A 16617-nucleotide genomic window follows, 5' to 3' on the forward strand; every position below is an offset into this window, starting at 1 on the left:
CCAGAATAGCTATAATAGTGATTTTAGTTGTTATCTTGTACATATTACACACTTTCCCCCGGTTATGGGTAAAACATCAGATTATTTAAATTTCTCAAAGTTTGAAAAATTCGAACTTTCAATAAAGTACATCTAAAAACATAGCTCAATCGTGTGGATAATATGGAAGTTCCATTGTCATGTGATTCAAACACAGATTTGACCTTTGAAGGCCATTTTTTGGTCCACATGCCAAATTGAAAACAAAAAATTAGTAAATTGTTTATTGTGAATATTCACTTTATTTTTAATGCTAAATAAGCGCTTTGTATTTATTTTTATTTTTTTAAGGGCTGTTAGGCCTCCACCTAGACCAATCGGATTTTGGCTTCTTTGTTCTTGCTTTATTGAGATATCAACTCTATCCAAAGTGTAGCTTATATAAAATATTTGAGATAAGCAATTATCAAAAAGTAATATGCTCGTACTTATTGTATGGGCCAAACTAGCTCCTAAAACATTGATTAGGGTTGATTGAATCATGCACATGCCATCTTAAGAAAACGTGGATTGTATGGTCCATGATCTGCCTAATTTTCAATCATTTAGACACAACTAAACTTTGAAATTGAATTCTTCACGTGTGCTATTTAGCTTCTGTCGTAAGTACGTGATTATTTGGCCATCAGTTTGCCAAGCTTGTTATGAATTATTGAATTGACATCTTGCAGAATAATTATAAAAGTGAATTTCAGTTGTTAACTAGTACATATTGCATACTTGCCCCTTGTTGTTTTGATAGATGTAAAATATCAGATTATTTACACTTCTCGAAGTTCGTAAAATTTGAACTTTCAATAAAGTATACCTAAAAACTTAGCTCAATCGAGTTGATAAGATAGAATTTCCCTTGTCATGTGATTCAAACACAGGTTTGAACTTTGAAGGCCATTTTTTGCTGCACTTTTCAAATTTTGTTAATTCTCAAAATGCAAAAAATTAGAAAATTGTTTATTGTGAATATACTCTTTATGTTTGATGAAAAATAAGTGCTTTGTATTTATATTTTTAGTGGAAATACCATTAAAATCTGAGAAGGGTTGTTAGGCCTCCAACTCGACTCATCGGCTTTGACTTCTTTATTCTTGTTTTATTGATATATCAACTAAGTCCAAAATATAGACTATATAAAATATTTGACATAAACATTTATCTAAAAAGCAATATGCTCTATATACGCCAATAGCCTCTAGAACATTGATTGGAGTTGATCGAATGATGAATATCCCCATCTTAAGAAGACGTGGATTGTTTGGCCTATTTTAATATTAACCAGCCAAAGCTACATAGCTGGTCGAGAGGTGGGGTTCATAATAGTTGGCCGATGAATATCCCATCTTATGCATTGTCAAAATATAAGTTGTGCTCAGGGAGACCTTTTTGACTATTAGGAATTAATAATTTGAAAATTATTTTTATCGATACTCATTTACAATCACTCATTCCTAAGAAATCATTTTCACATTTCACCATAATTTTTCCCTACTGTATGATCATACATTCTCTGAAAATTCAATTTTTAAAAATTATTTAACACAAGCATTTTTTCATTTTCAATAAAAAGATATAAAAATGTATATAAAAATCATTAATTGCCACATGCTTATAATCTAAAGTAATTTTGTTCATATTATGCTTTATCAAATAATTTTAAACAGACAATAATAATTTAAAAGTTTATTACTTAAAAAAAAAATGAATGTAAAATATTGGCTTATTCCATTAAATTTTTTGAGGTATTAAATTAATTGAACTGCTGTGACCCAAGTTGCCATATATCCTAGGCTTTAGACTCGTGTGAACCTCTCGCTCGAGTCATTTTTATACTACACTAACAAAGACACTTTAAGATCTTATCCTTTTTTATTAAATTTTCTGAGTCTTTTGTGGCCACATACAAGTATATTTTGAAATATATTTCTTTCGGCGATTTTAGTTTTTTAGTAACATTATTTCTTCCAAAATATCAAAGATACAGAAAAACCTTCTGCTCAACAAATTACATATATTGAACTAGTGAACATTTTACGTGCCATATTATGGTCTTGTTGATATTTTATGTGATAGTCATATCACTTTTTAGATCATATTGCACAATTTTGTCCATAAAAACTCGTATACCAAGGACTTTGGATTTATATATATATGATTAATTTAATGAAATTATAATTGACGTTTCGATAATATTTCATATTGTTTATAGGGTAAAACAGAGATTTAAAAACTAACTAAAATAACCGTTTTCCCTTCCTTGTCATTATTCTACTCAAGATTGCGTCTTCTTCAACAGTTTCTTTGCTAAAAAGTCTGCAAAATTAATTTAGTTTTTGCTAATTATTAATCTCAAATTAAAATGCTCAAAAGAAAATGTTTGAGCAAATTCATTTACCAATTGGACTGGGAGACAGATTCAATAATAAGTGTTTACTACTTAGCTTGCTTCACCTCACAACGTCAAGAATTACTTAACCATATTAATTTATTTCTCGTTGGAACATCAAAAAACTAGCTTCGCAAATAGCAACTACTATTTCATTAAGAAACTTTGGAACTTGATAACCTAAATTCCTTTATTGTCAAGATCCTCAATCAAATTGTCAAGAGAATTATTGAATATTGAATCTTTAATCTTGAAGATTAACTTGCAATCCCCTCTCGATTTATCTTCTTGCTTTTAATCTTGATTGTCTTGTTCTTCAATTTAATTGCTTCAATATTTTTTCTTGATTCTTGATTGTGAACTTTGAATCTTCCTCTAGAGTCGGGTGCTGACTGAAAGTGGGACAGAACTTTTATTCCAAAGCCATGTGTAGCCCATGTTTGACAATCATTATTTATAACGATCTTGCTAAATGTACATTCTTGTTTACATTCTGACTTAACGAATCTAGATTTGACACAATATCGCACCACCTTTCATATTTAACGCATTTAATCCAACCATTATTACACTTCCACATCATCAAGGTGTCAAGAAAGGTATACAAATAACGTAATAATATTTGTAAACTCATTTCTTACGAAGTCTTTTTCAATCACATTTATATAATAAAATATTTTGCGTATAAATTCAATATTTATCCTACTTTTAACCACATATTTTCCTAATAATCACTATGCAAAACATTATTTTTCCTAAATCATAACCATAATAAAGGGGCTCAATTTGCATTTTTAAATGGCTTATTGGAATAATACTCCCACATTTTAGACCCATTGTGCACCCCACAAGTTTTAAAATGGCATGCTTGGTCGAGCCGAGCCGTTCAGCTCTTCCACTGTTGTGCTCGATTCGACTTGAACAACCACACTAGTTGACTTGTGCTCACGTGTGGAGTGAGCTTAACTTTAAGATATTTTTTGTATACAATTAATACATATGTTTGCCCACATGGCAAATTAATATTTTTTTCCCAACAAACTCTGACTAAGGCCACACATGTTACCTTATAAGTTCAAATTATTTGATATCATAATCGAAAGCATCTACGAACAATTTCGTACATTAAGTATGTCAATATAAGATCAAGATGGTCTTTGTTACAAGTATCATAACTAAACCCTTAATGATGACATATATCAACACAATCAAATGTGGATGTGTAACATGTAAATTATATGTAAAATGATCCCAACATGTCTATTTCTAACTGGTCCTACCTTATTCTTTAATGAGATCAAACCAAAAATGTTAATAAGAATGAAACTGAACTGAATATTTTATTTCTAACCTAAATAGAATATCTACGGATATTATTATGTGTCTAAAACAGACAATATCCAAATATAAACTCCGACTAAATTGACATATCATCAAAAGATGCATCATCCATGTGAGCATTATACTCATGAAAGACATTAGTGATATCCCCTTAGTAAACGGATCTCACAGTTATAGAGTTTGTCCTAATATGTTCCACAAAAATCTGAACACTTTGAATTCTTTCCTTAACAACTAGGAACTTATATTAGCTCTTGTTGGAATACAAGACTGTTATTGTCACAAAATAATTTAAGTGATCTTTCGATTATATCCAAAATGCACAACCCTGTGATAAACTTCTGCAGTCTTATTCCATGATAAAAATCAAAATGTCTAATGATCACCTATTGGTCTGATTTTCCTAAATTTGATCACGTAATCCTTAGATTCTCTGCAAATACCGAATTATCTAATTGGCTGCTTTCCAAATATTTATGACGAAGTTGCTTAAACATTAGCTTAGCATTTAAACAATGAATGTTATATCCAAATGTGTGGAATCCTATGTACACATTAAACTTCCAACTGCTAAAACATAGGGAATTTTATTTATATATTTCCTTTTCTTTTCTTTTCTTTTTTTTTTCTTTTTTATTTTTGGGACATTTATTGAGACTAAACTTGTCTCCCTTAGTAGCAGGAGTATAACCTAATTTACATTATTGCATCTCAAATCCCTTAAGAACCTTTTCCTTTTAGCTCTGGTGATAATCCATAAATACTTCGAGAATAATCTCTGTGTATCTATATCCTTAACACAAAAGAGACGTTATCAAGATTTTTCATCTCAAAATTTCATAACAAAACTCCCTTGATTTCGTACAATAGACCTATATCATTGCATAAAATAGTATGTCATCGACATATAATACCAGAAATATATGCTTACTTCCACTGAACTTGTGGGTACATAATCATCAACTTATTTTACCTCAAAACCAAACAAGATAACGATTTGATAAAATTTGTGAAATCATTGACGGGAAGCTTGCTTAAGCCCACAGAAGCATAACTTCAATTTGTAAACCATATAATGTAGCTCAAGATCAAAATGCGTCACAAATGTGACAATAATTCTAAAATAGTTTTTCATAGAAATTGGAAAGAATGTCTCTTTAAAGATAATGTCTTCCTTTTGAGTAAAGTAGTTTGTAACAAGATGAGCCTTATACAAATTCAAATTACCTTTCAAATCATTCTTGATTTTAAATATCCATTTATAACTAATGAGCTTCATATCTTCAGGCAATGGAATGAGTTATGAGGTTTATCTCTTTATTCATGGCATCAATTCACTCTTGAGAATTATTCCCTTGTATTACTTGATGAAAGTTGATTGATCAAATCTTCTACCACTAGTCTAATATCATCCTTATTTTCTTGGAGAAAGACTATGAAGTCATTAAAATTTCCTCTCTCTTTTCTTTAGTGGATCTCCTCAATGAGATTTGTTCTTGAGGTTGTTGAGTTTGTTTATCTGAAACAACATATTTATTGTGTACTAGGTATTTTGTAATACTGTATTGATCCAAAATTGCTTCTTAAAAAGACCTGCAGCAAGAATTTGTCCCTGGTTTCGATCATTGTCAATTGTAACAAAAGAAATATACACAAATTCTTCATTCAAGACAAAATCCTTAACCTCATAATCTTGTCTTCCCCACAAACTCTACATCCTCAATGAATTGGACATTTTCGATTTCAAAAATTAACTTGATAGTGGGATCTTAAAATTTGTAACCCTTGGGACCTTTAAAAGTATCCAATAAATTAGTAACTGACAATTTTGGAGTCCAATTTATTTTTCGATAGTCAATAAGGACTTGCCTTAACTTGACAACGCCAAATGTGCAAGTGTTTCAAGTTACGCTTCACACTTGTCCAAAGCTCGTAAAGGGTTTTGACGACTACTTTACTTAGAATTTTATTGAGAATTTAAGTTGCAGTCTTTAGTGCTTTTTCCTATAGAGATTTAGATATACTATAGGACGATTTCACTTTCATCTATGAATTTAGCAAAACACCCTAGACATTGTTCTCTTCATCTGTCATATCTTTCATAGTATTCATCATCACGATCAGATCTAGATTGTTTATTCTTTTGCCAAGTTGATTTTCAACTTTAGCCTTATAAGCATTAAACATGTCCATTGATTGTGATTTTTTATGAATAAGATATAGGTAGTCATAGCGAGAATAATCATCTATGAATGTAATAAATGATTGTTAACCATTCCAAGAAATCAAAGGAAATGATTTGCAAACATCCGTTTAAATTAGTGCTCAGACATTCAGAGTTCTATTGACACATAATCTTCATATGTATGTCTGTTTCTCCTTAATGTAATTAACACAAATATTAAAGTTCGTGAAATCAGAGAGATCAATAATTTATTTTGACATAAGCTACTCTTTTCTCATTTGAAAGATGTGACCTAATCGCTTGTACCATAATGAAGTGAAATTCTCGTTGGATAATTATGTGTAATTCCGCTTGAATTGACATGCAATGTTTCTTTACAAAAGGCAGTTGTATTAAGAAAATATAGGTTATCATAACTGGATAAAGAATTGGTACCCACAATATTTGAATTAAAAAAAATGATCAAACTGGCTATTTCTAATTGAACAAGTGTAACCAAATTTTTCCAATGTAGAAATAAAAATCAAATTTCATCTTTCTACCGTAAATATCTCTTTCATATTCAAGAAATAACTAATATTTAGTAATAATCTAAAAATCTCTGTAGCCTCAACTTCAATTGATTTGCTATTGTCCCACATAGTTGAATCTTTCAACATCAAATGACTTTAGACTATTCAAGCAACCTAGCATAAACCTGCTTATTTGAATAGTGACTCCAAAATTTACCCACTAAGTGTGTCAAGGTACCGAAACTTAATTAACCTCACAATAGACCAAAGTGAGAAGTGTACTTTGCTTAACATGGCAAGTATGGTATTTTGTAATCTCTCTTCAAATGTCAAGGCTTTCATAAAAGTAACAGATGTTTTATCCTTTTCAAACTTTTGCTGTCTCTTTCGAACCAAATTGGATGCAGCTTTCTTATACTTTAATTTGTCCTTAGAGGTACTTATCAAGTGAATAATATTAGTTTTATCTTGATTTAGCATTTCTTCTAGTACACAATATGGAATGAGCTCATTAAGAATATCCGATGCCATCACAATTATGTCAAGGTAGCATACATCTTAATCACTGTCTATGATTAGTTCAATTTTATCACAAAAACAACACATCTCCAGTTATGTGGCCCTTTCACTATGTTAACATGTTTATGTTCATTCATACTCACAATCTGTTAGAAGTGAATCACAGGTTAAATTTTTGCCTATTTAATTGTATTCCTAATATTTTTATGACAAGTTTGGAAGAAATTGACTGCTGTTAGATTGGTTGCTTCTTTAAAAATTGTCGTGTATGTCCGTTCAATAGTCACCATACACTTATATTTAATATTCACCAACTAACGTGCAACGCATTTTTTCTTCACTAGTATCTAACTAAAATTGACTCATTGTCAGAGTTAATTGAGCTTGAGTAGTTTGGAATCATATTTTAATTGTTTTATATCGAAATTACAGCCTACCAGTATATTAAACTTCTATTTCAAAATTAGGATTTTTTTTTAATCAGATGATAAATAAATTTTAAATATTAATAATTATATTATAAAATTAAATATGCATATTCATCCTACCTAACTCATACCCAACTAAATCCTAATCATTTTAATCCTCTCTATTTCCTCTCTTATCTCTCTACCCACATTCTCTCTCTCTAGCCACACGAGGCAAAATTAGTAGGACTCCTGTGGCAGATTACTGTAATTGTTCGAGGAACTTCATGCGTATTTGAATATATTGATATAAGAAATCCCTTCTATTTCAATATTTAAACTAAAAGGGACAGTGGGGGCTTTTACTGGCGGTCAACAATGGAGAGACTTCCTATAAGAAAGGTGAAGACATGAAAGATTGGAATAGATTTCTCTTCTGTGATTTTGAGATTATGTAATCAACTAATGAAATTAGGTTTTTCATTAATATAGGATTAATTGATAAAATGCAGCTGTGGTATTATTAAATTGCTTGCGGCTATGGTTTTTGTTGGTGGCGATTGTGGTAGTGGATCTAGCGATTGGGTTGGTTTTTGTTCGATCTTGAGGGGGATCAGGTGTTGGTGGATCTGATGACGGTAGTGGTGGTTTTCTAGTTAAAAATGGTGGTTTGTTGGTGTTGAGGTAGAGAGCAGTGGTTTCGAAGTAGAAAATTGCAGTTTTGCTGGAGGTGGTGGTGGGGCTAGCTGTAGTTGTGAGGTGGAGCTACTTTCGGTTTGTAGCAAATTGGGGTTGGGTGGGATAGGTGATGAGATTAAGAGTGTTTGGGTTAAATGACTAGATATTTTGATCAATAAAAAATATGTAACTAATAAATTGTGATTAATAAATAATATGTTATCTAAAAATTTGAATTGTAACTTATAAAATTTGTTTTTTGAAACTGATAAATAAATTATGACCTATAAGTTTTTTGATTTGTGATCTATAAAATTTTTGATTTATGATCGTAAAATACTTTGTGATCTATAAATTTTTTTATCTGTGATTGAGAAATAATTATTGATTAATTAATTCGGTAATTTGTGACCAAATAGTATAGAGTTTTGACCTTGATGTATTTAATTACCAAAATATATGTTTATTTAATTATTTCACAAATAAAATTTGACTAATATCTGATTTTTAAAGTTCTAAACCTTGTCTCATAGTTTTGAAATGAGGCATATCTAATCTCTTAGATATGAAATTTTCCTTTATTTTGTACCATACAAATAGACGAATCTTCTTTACCATTACACTACAAAAAATAACCGATTTTGCGACAAAAAAATTTTCTCACAAAAATTGAGATTTTGTTGTAAAAGTAATTTAGCGATGACAATATGTTTGCTTAAAGTATTGTCACTCTATATAAGTCATGACACCTTTCGGTTGTTCATTGCATTAAGAAAATCATGACACTATCTGTGTGACGCCAAAAATACATAATGGCAACACAATATTTGTAGTCATAATGTTGTCGCAATGTATATATGTCGTGAAAAAAATTATTTTCTTGTAGCCGTTTATTCTCCAACTATAGAATTTTTAGCAACAAATATTTTTTATCGCCAAAACGAGACCTTGCATCACAAGCATTTTGTTGCAAGAAAAAAAAGGTTTGTCGCCATAAATTTCCCACCAAAAATATTTTCGCGCCTTGCTTCCCTCATATTTTTGGAGACATTCTTTATTACTTGTTGCAACTTCTCATATGTCACGACAAATTTTTATGTCGTCTTATATTTTTTTGGTATTTATTTTTTTCATCACATTTTTTGCAAAAAACTTTAAAAATGTGTCGCATTAAGTCAATTTTTGCGATAACTTTTTGTATGTCGCAAAAAATCTTATCGCGACGAAAGAAAGCCTCGAGCTCTAGTAGCCGAGCCCTATGAGAGCTAAGCTCCTCTTTTGGATTAAGAAAGATGATTTTGTTGTAATTACCAGTTAATCGAGTCTTATTGCATAGTTGTTTTAAGGGATAATGAGATACATTTGTCACACACTTGGGACTCCATTTAATCACAAAATCGTTCAAGATATCAGTAGTTTATTAACGTTCTCAATGAAGAAAATTAGTGGCTGCGGCACACTTGGTAGACAGCAAGAGCAGGGAATTGACAAAGCAGATCAAACAAGCCTTGAATACTAATTTTTTAAATACGTCTTAATGGTATTTACATTTTCGTAGCCGTGTGAAGATCCAATTCGATTACCTCTCAAAGTAATGTGTTTAATATCTTTGACTGAACAACCCTAAACTTGATTAATCTACGTTCTCTTAAAGGAGAGGCTTTTGGTCACTGTTCATTCTTGTCACATAAATTTTCACACACCACTCATTAAACTCGTTTTGCTGCAGTACACGTTTTATCACTTAAAGCTTTCCTCTGTCGACCATGAAAGAAAAGCTTACCTTACTGCCTTCTCAAAACTCTCTCTTCTTTCAACCCTCAAGGAAAACCCTAGTCCACTCCTCAAAATCTCAGATCTCAAAGGATAGTTCTGCCTGAAGCATACCCTTATGTCCTAATAATATTTAAGCCACTGTCTTCGTCTTCCTGAAAAGACTAAGTGTGTGTGAGAGAGAGAGAGAGAGAGAGACAGCGAGCATGTGAGCTATTGTTTGGTGGGTCTCGATTGTCTGAAAATACTATAACTCCTTTTCATTTCTTGGTAGAAGGAAGCGATGGGACTAAATCATTAAAACTTGCTAAAGCTGTCATAAGCAGCGAATTCAAGAGAGAGTTCAGAGTTCTTGATATATTCGATCTATCCACCTAAAACTTACACGTTAATATGTCAGGTTGTGAAAATCGAACTACATTTGTGGCCTCAATTTAGTCATGTAATTATTACACTTAATTTTCTTTATTTTGATATTAATATTCTTGTGATTGAAAGAAAAATGGGCATGGGATGCTCTACAAATCTTTGACCCATCTTTGTTGAATTATTTTGCAGTCCGAAACTTCTTTTTTTACTGGAGTTGGGATTAGCACAAAAAGTGGAATTCTTAATTATAGAAGTTACTTTCCTCAACTCAATATACATACATAAGTGTAAAAGGAATGCAACAGTTTAACCTTCATGATGTTGCTCTACCTTCTTTAACATGAACCTCATGGAAAGTATTAATGATTTTTGAGTGGTTGTTTTGTCAGTATTCTATTGCACAATCTTTTGAATCATTAGATTTGCTAGCTGCTGCTACTGTTGCTTCTTCTTCTTCTTATTATTATAATTATTTAATTTAATTTAATTTAATTTAATTTTTTATTTTTTTGCAATTTTGTTTAAATAGATGAAAAGTTTGTTGACTTTGAGTTTTACTCTTTGGAATATGAACAGGTGGGAAAGTAAAGCCTTTGAAGTAACCAATGGTTGACAAGAAATAGTATGACATGGTATCGATTTATGAAACTTTTTGCCAATTAATTAATTTGAAAATATAATCATCATCTATCGGGGAAAATAACAGCATTTGAGTTTGACGAATTTTGAGCCCTTGTTTGAGCCCCATTCTCTGCAAAAAAAAAAAAAAATACATTTTTAAACAGTGTTTGACATCATTTCAACCACACATTCTTCAATAAAATAATACTACATTCAAATCCAAAACTTCTACTTATTTTTTAACCATACATTTCCCATGAATACACTATTCAAAAATTCATTTTCTCCCAAAAAAAGGGGCTCAAACAAGTTTTTAATCGTTTTTTATTTCCTTTCTTTCTGTTAATAACGAGTGAAATTACCATGTATTAGAATCCTGAATCATAAATGGCGAAGGCATGCTTTGTATGTTATTTATACTGTGAGAAATCTTCTATTTAGATACATATTTTCCTTCACATATTGTTTCGCGCGGGTTAGTCGCTAACAATTAAAAAGGATCCGACGATTGTGTAAGGGACAAACCTCTTGAGACAAAGTCCCAAAAAGGGGTGTTCTTTTATTGGCGATGACTTTACAATCGAAAATTAAAAACAACGTGCCTCCAAGGGGCGCAAGCACACGAGTTACTGAAAGAAAAGTGTTTAAGTCTAAGCTAAGGAAATGAAAATTACATGTTCTCTGTTCGAGAGTTTTTGATTCTGTTCCTTTGCTTCTATGTCCTTTCTCCCTTTTATACTTCATGGACGATCTTTTTGTGATCAACCGCCCTAAAAACTGCTTGATCGTCCTATAACTGCCCACTTTCTTCGTAATGGCCAACTTGTCATGAAAGCTGCCTTTTTTAACTGCTGCCATTACTCTTCATCGTTCAACCGCCTTCGATTGAATTCCTCGAATCGTGGAACGTGATAGGGCTGCTTTAATAACTGCTTTGATAACTGCACTCCTTAATAACCATGACGCTTTATGTTTGTTAAGATCTTGGGCGACTTGAAGGTTTGGGCGAGAATAGAGTAACAGCTCTGGGCGATTGTATGACACTCCATTCGCTCAGATTCTGGGCGACTCGCAAACTTGGGCGATGGCGTTACCGCGTTCTTGGGCCTCCCTATTTGGGCCTTCATCTTGATTTGTTCGATTGGGCTTCGTTTTTTGGGCTATCTGATTTGGGGATCCTCCAATTGGGTTTCACTCCTTTGGCCGTTCAATTTGGGCTGAATTTTTATGTGTCAACAATTACCCCCCAATATGGCAGAATTAATAATAATTATTAAATTTTGCCATATTCACTTTGTGTTTCCAGCAACATTCGAAATTCTCAAGAATTTCAATCATTGTTTTCTTCTATAACTTGAAAAGGTGCGTCGTTTTGCAAACCCTTATAACCCCCAAACACGCCATTTCACTGCACCACTAAATCACGCCTCAAATTTTTCGCGTCTCTCTCAAGATTTACTGTTCATCCTTTACTTCCCTGCTACGTAACCCTGAAAAACTTCGTTCCTTCTCCAATGGCTGCTTCACAATCTCAAGCTGGCGACTCCTTTAGTTTTGATGACTTTCAGAGACTTCTGAGTCGCCCATACATAACTCCAAGTTTTCTCGCGCCCATCGATGTCGAACTTAATGAGTTCTACTTGGGTCCTTTCTTCAACAATGCAGAGGCAGTTGAACAGGTGGCGGTGGGTCAGCTGTTTCCTTGCACTCAAGGCCCTCCATTTCTGAACTCTTTACCACTGGGGCCACTTCGTGAAAAAGGTATTCGCACTTGGCCTAAATCTGATGTAGCTTTTCGTAAGTGGCATGCTCGCCTTGTGGGTCATGGTCCTACTAAGGCACTTTTTGATAGTGCTAGGATTTCTGATTTGTTAGAAATCTCTATTCGCCCCCCTACTTTTAATTCAGCACTCTTTTCGATTGCTTTGAGTTCTTGGCCCCATGTCTATTACCTTGAGGGATGTTGGGGCCCTAGTGAATCTACCACCTTTGGGCGATACCATTTTTCCTGGTATCTTGGTTTCTGGTGGCGCCCCAAAGTTTGGTAAAAACTACACCGATTTTTATTCAAGCCTGCAGACCCTTCACAATCATTCGAGCGCTGAGCCTTCCCATACTGACCGAGTGGCTTTTCTTTTAGTTTGGCTTTGTAAATATGTTTTGTGTGTGCCAAGCATAAAGCCCTCCCTGAGTTATTTACCTATAGCGCACGAATTGGCGCGTGGCAAGCCTTTGAATTTATGTTATTTGTTTTTGGTTGCCCTTTACAGAGGCATGGCCTCTCTTCAAGCTCAATTGAAGAATGGTGCGTCTCCCACTGGCAGTGGACCTCTTTGGTTCACTCAACTGTGGTTGAGATCCTATTTTCCATTGCTTGGTGCTCTATCAATCTCTCGCTCTTCTGCTAGCTGTTATGGGCTAGCCATGGAGCCCTTAACTCCTGTAAATATGTCTAGAAGGGACATTTTTTCATTCTTTTATTCCTTGGATTCAATCCCTTCCTTTTTTCCTTTTCCTTCTTTTTTGACTCCAAACTATGTACATCCCCCTTCCACTATAGATAGCGCGAGCACCTCCCTGCTCATTTGGATCCAGTTTTTAATCGGGAGGGAGCTATTTCATGATATTCTAACTGGGACCAATGCCAAGGCAGGGGTAGAGATTTATGCTCCCTAATTTTTTGCTTGTCAGCTTGGTTTCGGCCAAACTTGGCCTGTTCCTCCTTGCTATTCAAGGAATTTAGTTGGCCGTTTTTATACCATTAATAAGGCGGAGGCAGAGGCTATAGATGCTCGTAATCTTCTTTTAACCAGCCATTTTTCATTAGCCCCTTTTAATTCTAGCCACGCCATTCACCCCCTTTTTGAACAACTCTGGCCGTCGGTGAAGCGCAGATTATTTGCGACTGACGCCAATCGTGCCTTTCATTCATTAGACCAACCGAGCATTTCTTCTCCTCCTCCTGTTTTGGTCACCCCTTTGTCCGTTCGGAGTCCTTCTCCTTCTCGTCGCACTAAACAGTCTACTCCTCCATCTTCTTCTCTCCCTGCCAAGCCTACTACGGCCAAGAGTGCCCCAAGCCGCAAACGGCCAGCCTCAGCATCTCCAATTCTGGAGGATGATGTTGATGATGATGATGATGCCCCTCTTATCGTCAGGAGGAAGGTAATTAAATTGGTTTACTCACAAGTATACTTTTCCACACTTGAAACTTTTCTGTGTGCTGATGATCTTTTGGACTTCTCAGAAAAGCTCAGCCTCTCCTTCAAAGGCTTTGGCATCGACAACTCCGGCTCCATCATCTTCTACCGAGGCTACTTCATCCAAACCGGTTGATGAGGGGGCTACGCTTAAAGAGACATCTTCAGTCCCGGAGTCCTCATCACAACCCATGGATGAGCCACCTTCTTGCCAGGGCGTCAACCCCCCAATCATTGAAGCAGAAGGTAATTCAGTCTTTTGATGTCTTACCTTTGCTCGTGCTATTGGTCTCTGATTTGTTGCTCTTGAGCTTTGCAGATACTCCTATGAGTCCGCCCGTTGTGGCAACATCTTCTCGCTCAGACAAGGGGAAGTCCTCACGAATGAAGGAGTCGTTGGTGGCAAGCTTGGCTGAGGGCATGCCATCTTCTACGATTGTTGATGAGGTAGTCTTTGCTTCACTTCTATTTCCATCTTGTTCGTTGTAGTGAGGATCTTTAATATTGGCAGTTTTCTCTACAGGATGCTAACAAAATTGTACGTTCCATCCAAGACTTATTTGCTTCCTGGGGGCAAGTCCAGACGCCTCACCCTGCTCCATCTGATCATCCTACTACTTCTTCAGAGGAAGATTTGAAGTTCCTCAAGGAGTCGATACTTGAGTACATATCCTTCATGGATATGGATATTGGAAGGGCTGGTGCCGCTAGACACAAGGATGAACTTGAGCACTTGAGTGCGAAGTTGGAGCAAGCACTGACGCTTCCGTCGCTCAATCTTTCTGCTGATTTTAAAGCGACGTTGAAGGTTATCCATTCCGAGGTCCTTTCTTTGTTGGCCAAGAATGCTGACCTAAAGGCCAAACATACTCAATATCTTCGAGCCGTAGCTGAGAAAGAGTCTTTGCGCATGGAGATTAACAAGGCTAAGGAGGAGTTGAAAGAAATCTCTTCCGAAGTCATGGTTGAAGACTCTTTGATGGTTAATTTGGCTGCTCAGATGAAAAATCTTCAAGCCCAAATGGACGGCTGCAGGGCGAGAATGGCTGCTAAAAAGCACAATGCCTCCTAGGGTATTGAGCGAACTAAGTCCTTGGTCGAGCAGTACAAGAAGTTGGAAGTTAATGACGATGTCGCGGTTGAATTGAACATCACTTTCTCTCGGCAGAACGAGGATTGGGAAAGACTTAGGGAACGAATTCGTTCAGTATGGGGTGGACTGTAATTAAGACATATGATGTCTTTTTTTTTTCTTTTGTAATTTGATTTTTTCCTTTTGTAACTTTGTTCATTATCAATGAACATTAACTTCTTGTGCATTTATTTGGCGTTTTGTTTTTTAGTCGTCAACTCCTTAAGCATTTAACTGCTTTGTGCTAAAAATCTTGTCCATTTGCTTTTGATATTTCCACCACTTTTTTCAAGACTTTGGGTTATTTAATCCTGTTTATTAGGCGGAAATGTGGCTGTTCACATTCTGTCTTTTCATCTCCACCCCCTATAAATGCTTCGCATTTTCCATCTTTCGTCTTCATCTTCATTTTCTTCTTCGAAACTAATTTGTTGCCATTGCTTGGCATTCTGATCCTCAATCCGACCCAAAATGGACTGTTTAGTCCGCCCATTTTACTATTTGCCTTGATGTCACATTTGGTATGGGAGGTATAGGAAATATTTTCTGGCCAGCAGCGAAGTTTTTACCTTCAAAATTCTTCCCATCGTCTCTTTGTTGATCACAAGGAGTCGATGATGGAAGGCAATTTTTGGGCTGCTTGTGGGCCACTCTGCCTGCTGAGAGTGCTTCTCAGCTTGCCTGCTGAGAGTGCTTCTCAGCCTCTTTGCTCGCCATTGCAGCGATGCATTTAGGAAGGTGGTGAGGCCAGTACACCCTCTTACTCGGCGATCCCACCATTGCAGCGATGCATTTAGGAAGGCGGTGTGAAGCTTATTCAGCGATCAACCGGGAGATTGTCTTACTTTAGTTGTATTTTGTAGAACATCCATTATTTGTATTTTTTGTATTCATGTAATGAACGTTTGATAATAAAGGACTTTGTTTGAACGTATTTCACTCTGACCTTGTTATCTTTTAATCGTTCAAAATGTTTGATTATGTTTTTATCTGTTCACATTCCCATAAAGAAGGAACATATTTTTTCAAATATTTGCCGTTAATGAATCTCACGTGCTTGGTGCCGTCTAAATCTTCCAAGTGAGACGCTGCATTGGGCAACACACTGTTTATTTTGTATGGTCCTTCCCAATTGGGCGACCACTTCCCGTACTTTGGATCCTTGCTATCCAAAGGGAGTATCGTCTTCCAAACTAGTTCACCCAAGCTGAACGACTTGGCAATGACTTTTTTATTATAAAACTTAGCCATTCTTTGCTTTTGAACTTGCAATCTATCTAAGATGTCCAACTTTAATTCGTCTAAACTTAATAAATTTTGAACTAGTGATTCGGCATACTCATTATCATTCAACTTATGTTGCAAGCACACTCTAATCGATTGCACGTTGATTTCCATAGGCAAAACGGCTTCCTGTCCATAAACAAGTTGGAAAGGAGTAACTTTGGTACTTGACCGAGG

This window comes from Olea europaea, unplaced genomic scaffold (genome assembly GCF_002742605.1).
Source record: "Olea europaea var. sylvestris unplaced genomic scaffold, O_europaea_v1 scaffold867, whole genome shotgun sequence".
NCBI classification, from domain to species: Eukaryota; Viridiplantae; Streptophyta; class Magnoliopsida; order Lamiales; family Oleaceae; genus Olea; species Olea europaea.